At 32.4% G+C, this 5,736-nt stretch overlaps 1 pseudogene across 1 annotated transcript; it reads left to right on the forward strand.

Moving 5' to 3' along the window:
* The first annotated feature begins 1,991 nt into the window (after positions 1–1,991).
* Positions 1,992–3,983, forward strand: LOC143548090 (cinnamyl alcohol dehydrogenase 1-like; annotated as a pseudogene). The gene is made up of 5 exons (XR_013137884.1): positions 1,992–2,229; positions 2,355–2,468; positions 2,905–3,131; positions 3,221–3,660; positions 3,758–3,983. The product of XR_013137884.1 is annotated as a cinnamyl alcohol dehydrogenase 1-like (transcript).
* The last annotated feature ends 1,753 nt before the right edge of the window (positions 3,984–5,736 follow it).

The following is a 5,736-nucleotide window of genomic DNA, read 5'->3' on the forward strand; positions in this document are numbered from 1 at the left end:
ACAACCAATGTAAATACGATAACAGGATTCATTTGTTGCGTGGTAGAACACACACAAGGGATTATGAATATCAATATTTCTCCTTCTTAGGGCTATCTTGGTGGGGATTTTGTCCATCTCTGATCTTCAAGCGTGAATATTGCATTTAGAGGGAACCCATTTACTCTAATTCATGACATAATTAAGACTAGAATCCCTGCAAGAAATAATTATTTGTTTAACAGGCATAACCGTGAAGAGACCTGAGGGTTCTCCCAACCAAGACCAAGAGTCGGACTAGGCATTCCTTTTGGCGGATGAGATACATCTGATGCATTCTTCCCACTCGGCCAGCTCGTTATGAGAGGATGGGTTCCTTGTCCAATCCCATTGCCAAAAAAAGTTGGCTCCCACTCCAATAGAATCTATCAATTACTTTGTAGCTTTTGTTCTTCTTCAATTGATAGAGTCTAGGAAGAACCAACTTTTGTCCCATTTCACTTGTTAATATTTTAAAAAATTTGTTTTGAATATTAAAAAAAATATATAAAAATTTTGTGCCCTCACTAAAACCATGTCCTAAATGCACGTCTAGGAAGAACCAACCATGTCTGGGCCAGCCCTCATCTAAACCATGTTTTTATTCCTAGACTCATAGTCCTCTCTATAAGTTTGCGGGTTTTTCGTGTTAACATATATGTTCCTCTGTTGATTATCCGAATCTTTATCATAGGCATTACTGTCTTTTCGTCCGGTTATATGAACCCGCCCGACCCGAAACCCGTTCTCAGCATATTCTTTATTCATCTATATAAATCCAAAAATTAATTAAAATGAATTTTAGATCATAAATATTTGGTTCAAAAATTAATTAAAATGAATTTTAGATCATAAATATTTGGTTTGGCACATTCACTGGACCACTACACTCACATTCTTCCTTAGTGGCGTTGGCATTTATTTTATTTCATAATTTCTTCTACAAATATATGATATATCGAAATTATTCGTGCTTATTTTCATTTTTAATAGTTTAAACAATATTCAAACAAGTATATGGTTTGGTTTTTGTTTTTTGAACAGCCAAGGAATAGAGTCCAGCTATTCGAGGTACCCAATGGAAAAAGGCGACTCCATACGTTCATAAACAAAGACAGCAGTAATAACCCAAACCTATCTTGTTCCGGAAAAACTCATCATGCGTAGCGTTTGATTTAATGAGATCATTAAAACAATATATGAGTGATTTATCTAACTTGTTTTAGTTCTTTTAAGCAATTATTTTTCTTTTTGAAATTTGCCGTTTATTATATTATATTAAAGAGTGTGATTTAAACTCTTCACAAACTCTTATCTGGATGAAATCGGTACGGTGTCGTTACATAATTTCATAAAAATGGGTATTGTATTGAATCTGTTGGTACAGTACCGGTAGTCGTGACAAAATGTGTACCGAATTTCAAGTGATTACAGAATCTATCGATACGATACTAGTACGGTATGGTTACCAACAATGGTACTCGGTATCAAATGTCCATCCCTAATACAGATAATATAATATGTGTATTATTTAATAGCTAGCTATGGTCAGTGGCGGACTACACCAAAGGTGTAAGTGTCGGCCAATCCATGTGAAATTTTTTTAAAGCTATATATATGTTCAAATTCCGTTCGACCACTAAGAAATTTTGACGCCAAACCTCTCCCGACTTCTGTAACATTTTTTTCTGAGTCCGTCACGGGTTATGGTTAGGGTGAATAGCAATACTTTATTGCGATTGATCAACTTCACATATCATGATCAAATCTATATATAATAGTTAAATAATTTATAATAGCATTTTACTTACCATTTCCTTGTCATGATCATATTATTGATATCAGCAATTTAGATACATTCACACTATAATAATATACTTAAACAGTTAAAAGAAACATTTTTTTAAATATAAATCACAGATCATCAAACCTTTCAACTTGTCTACAACAAATAAAATAATACATTATGTTACACGTTGCTTCATAAACAAAAAACATATTGACTTTATAAGAAAGCAGCCCTCTTTGGCTATCTACACATATATATAATCCACCTTTGTCATTTGTCCATGCCATCAAAAAATCACACACTTTCTCTCTATACAAATCGTCTCCGAAAATTATGGGAAGCTTGAAAGAGGAGAGAAAGACTACCGGATGGGCTGCCAGAGATTCCTCGGGTGTTCTGTCCCCCTACACCTACCCTCTCCGGTACCCTTTCTCTCACTTCTGCATATATTATATATTATTATATGATATGATATGATATAACATAAATGAGATATTATAGAACTGATCAGTAATATGCTGATTAGTTGAAATTTATTTATGTGTAGAAATACTGGAGCTGAAGACGTGTTAATTAAGGTGATATGTTGCGGTGTTTGTCATACCGATCTTCATCAGATTAAAAACGACCTTGGAATGTCGAATTATCCCATGGTTCCTGGGTTAGTTTTATGATTTCATCCTTAACTTTTAGTGCATAAAGATTTAATTTACTATTAGCTAATTGTCACAAAATTAATCCCATAAAAAAATATGTTTTGTTACATATTATTACAAGCACAAACACCCTTTATTGAAAAAGTTTATAAGCATAGAATATAAAAGTGAATGGTATTAATTTAACCCATTTAACAACACACTTTTTATCTTTATTTTCAATCACTTTTCACCTATCCCTTAAATTATTTTAAACTAATTATAATAATCGTAAATAACCTATTAAAATAATAAGCTAAAAAGTAGCATGGTGGGGATGGATGGGATTATTAACTTTATTGTGTGTGGTATGATTTTGAATAAAGTAAACAATTATTGTGAAGATAAGGTGATAATATTGTTCCTTATTTTCATGTGTTGTTTTGTTGTTGGTGGATGTAGGCATGAAGTTGTGGGTGAGGTAACTGAGGTGGACCAGAAGTTACCAAATTTAAGGTAGGGGACACTGTTGGAGTTGGGTGTTTGGTTGGTTGTTGCAACAATTGTCGCCCTTGTAATGCCGAGGTTGAACAGTATTGCAACAAGAAGATTTGGTCGTACAACGATGTTTACACCGACGGCAAACCCACTCAAGGCGGCTTTGCTGGCTCTATGGTCGTTCATCAAAAGTAATTTATGTTCACTGTGTTTTTCCTCGAATGAATTAAAAAAATTTGATTATATTTTTAATCAATTTTTTTTTCTATGTGAAATTTAGGTTTGTGGTTAAGATACCAGAGGGGATGTCACCGGAGCAAGTGGCGCCACTGTTATGCGCTGGGGTGACCGTGTACAGCCCATTGAACCACTTCGGACTAAAGGGGAGTGGGTTAAAAGGAGGCATACTTGGGCTCGGTGGTGTGGGACACATGGGGGTTTTAATAGCTAAAGCCATGGGGCATCATGTGACTGTTATTTCTTCTTCGGATAAGAAGAAAGAAGAGGCTCTTGATGTTCTTGGAGCTGATGATTACCTCATTAGCTCTGATGTTAACCGGATGCAAGAGTTAGCCGACTCTTTTGATTATATTATTGATACAGTTCCGGTTCACCATCCTCTGGAGCCTAGTCTGTCTTTATTGAAACTTGACGGAAAATTAATCATCATGGGTGTGATCAACGTCCCGTTGCAATTCGTCTCCCCTCTCCTCATGCTTGGTTTGCCTTTTTTTTTTTCATAATATATCCATTCATTTTTCATAGTATAGTTAAGTAAACGTATGGTTCTAACTTTTATATTTGTGTGTTCTATAAGGGAGGAAGACGATCACAGGAACCTTCATCGGTAGCATGAAAGAGACTCAAGAGATGCTCGAATTCTGCAAGGAGAAAGGAGTGAGATCGACAATTGAGGTCGTGAAGATGGATTATATCAACACCGCGATGGAAAGGTTGGCGAAAAATGATGTTAGATACCGGTTTGTTGTGGATGTTGCCGGTAGCAATCTTGAGAATGAGTAAAAAAGACAATGTGTTTTAAGAAAAGATATAAATATACAAAAAACACATGTAACTTTTTTTATTTTGTATTTGTTGGCAAATGAGAGTGACAAATGCTATAAATTTCTATTGTTTGATGCACCTTTAATGTTTAAAATCTAATGGATGATGAATCAATATATAATATTTTAATGATTTCATTATATTGTTATGTGAGGTGGCATGTTTGACAATGTGTTGTATTTTGATTATAGGTAACGTTTAATGTTCGTTAAGAGACGTATTTCATTACATCATTATCGTTTTTTAGTAAAAAACATATATAATAGTTAATGTTCGCTAATGCCTCCTTTCAATCGTTACGTTCTCAAGCAACATGTGCTATTATTGTAGAAACGCTAAGGCCGATCTTCACGCCTCTATAATACTCGGGACTGATGTAGATCGTTAAGAATATTGACAACCAATTCAATCATGGAATATACAGTTATGAATAAATAATAAATAAATAATAAATTGAAAGTTCAAAATAAATTGTAAGTATGACAATAACATGACATCATGATATGAATAATTCTAAAATTTATATCCACTACCACCATTGAAGTCTTTTGTATTTGACTATTTGGGTAAACTGTTATAATAGAAGCCACCAATTGCGCATTGAAATGTCTACCAAAATATGTGTATAATAATTTAGAAATTAAAACCTAAAATAAAGCGAATAAATGACAATTAATAAATTATAACTACTAATAGTAAAAGTTAAAAATAATTTAAAGTCTTTACTTCCACAAAAATAAATTCTATGTAGAAATTTCTAAAGTTAACAAGGTTAAGATATTAATTACGAAGTTAAAAATGAAACTGCATAAATTTATAGAAAGGATTACACGGATAGTTTTTATGGGAGGTTCATATTACACGTTTGATGTTTAAGTTTATAAAATTACACTTTTGTCATTATTAATCACTCAAACTAAACACACAGTTTGTCACTGAATCGATCGTCCGTTATATTTTCTACTAAATTTTAGTGAAAAAACATAACGTGAAACAATAATTTTGAGAATTGACATTAGCATGAAAATGTGTTTGAATTTAAAATTTGCATGTTTGAATTTAAAATTTGCAAACTCTTTTATTAATAAAAAAAATATTTTTGCTACTACAAAAATAGTACATACCTTTGGCATGTGTGATTTCCCATCAATAATAAATACCACAAAAAGATGCGGTTTATTTTAGTTCTATCCAAAAAAATATGGTATTTAGATAGAGCTCTTCAAATCACTTGATGCTCAAAGTCTGAAATCGAATCATATGTAAACATGACAGACCAAGTTCATATATAATCTCTTTAATTGTAGTAATTTTTTACATACCGACTTTTTCCTTCATCATTGACAAAATCAATCAAACCTTTTCGGTAAAAATGAATTATAAGGTTCATATTTGACTATTTAAATTGTTCTGGAAACTGATCAATAAATTAAATATTTTTTACAAAATATTTATGACATCATAGTTTTTCGAATCTTCTTACTTTGTGGTGCAGATAACTTAATTATTAATCATATATTTTATTCTTAATCATATATGTTATATATATATATATATATATTATATAACATATTTGTATTGTATAAATAGAGGTGTATAAAATGGGTACTTTTAGAAAATGGAACCGGGCAGAAATCGTTTCCAGGTATGATCAACAAAAGTCATAACCATGTCAGGTAAGAATCGGTTTTGGGTACAGTCGGGTATTGGACTGGATTTTTTCGGGTTTCG

Source organism: Bidens hawaiensis, unplaced genomic scaffold (assembly GCF_021521415.1).
Source record: "Bidens hawaiensis isolate Kalapana, Puna unplaced genomic scaffold, B.hawaiensis_p1.1 tig00014910_1, whole genome shotgun sequence".
Taxonomy (NCBI): Eukaryota; Viridiplantae; Streptophyta; class Magnoliopsida; order Asterales; family Asteraceae; genus Bidens; species Bidens hawaiensis.